Below are 1042 nucleotides of genomic sequence, written 5' to 3'. Positions count from 1 at the left end.
CACCTCACGCGATCTAAAACTTGTCCGAACGGTCACTTAACGTCCTTAAATTCAAAACTTATTTAGAAATTCTAATTTTTAACATTAACTATTCTCCTTTTATTATGCTTGATCAGATGAATCCGAAATTTTTCGGTCGTTCGGAGAAAACACTGTTTTAAGCTATTACGCGCGCCGTTGGCACGCTTCCCCAAACTGACTGAATTCCATCAAATATTATCAGAAATCATATTTTCTAGTTTTATAGACCTTTTATAAGTCATATTTGAAACCTATAGCTCAAAACTCAATCGGAACGTTTTACGGTGCAATCGTAATGCGGTATTTTTACCCGCGAAAAACACTATTCACTGATTTTTCTGAAACTTGCCTAACCACTCAATTTTTCGTTCTGAACCCATTTCCAGGGTTATTTTTATCATCTGAGACCTTCTACTCAATTTTTATCTTCCTAGGGTTGCGTGTTGGCTAATTACCGTTTTACCCTTTCTTTGTATTTTGGCCTAGTCTTTAGGATTTTCACTGAATCTTCACTTAATTACTTACTTAATAGTTTAAACACTTAATTTAAAATTGTGAGGTGTTATAAAATAGGCATGCAGAGGAGGGAAAATGAGGAGTTTTTCAGGACATGGAGGTTGAAGACAGGGAGTTGAAGAAGTGGTGGAATGAAAACGTTATGGAACGAAAGGTCAGGGTGAATGGTACTCAACTGTTACTGATGGTGGTAAGGAGGTGGAACGATTTTAGGTTAGAAACCTGGGAGAGAAGGAAATAGGTAAGAGTAGTTGCATTAATGACTGAGGAGATAGTTGCTTTTCCAGGGCACGTTTTCAAAATTTACAATGAGTGCAGATTTGATAACGGCTGCGTATACATAAGTGACTCAGCAGGGACAGGTGTCCTTGTCACTCTTATCTCCTAAGCCAGGGAACGTTCCCTTTGTCTTTTACCTATATAATAATAAAAAACTAATTCCTAATAGATAAAATGCAAGCTTACTTAATAAAGTAACCTGAAATATAAATTGCATTGTAAAGAA

This window comes from Gastrolobium bilobum, unplaced genomic scaffold, assembly GCF_033153095.1.
Source record: "Gastrolobium bilobum isolate Gb01-03AN ecotype WA unplaced genomic scaffold, APGP_CSIRO_Gbil_v1 utg17247, whole genome shotgun sequence".
NCBI lineage: Eukaryota > Viridiplantae > Streptophyta > Magnoliopsida > Fabales > Fabaceae > Gastrolobium > Gastrolobium bilobum.
The sequence above is the reverse complement of the archived record's forward strand: the minus strand, read 5'-3'. Positions refer to the sequence as shown.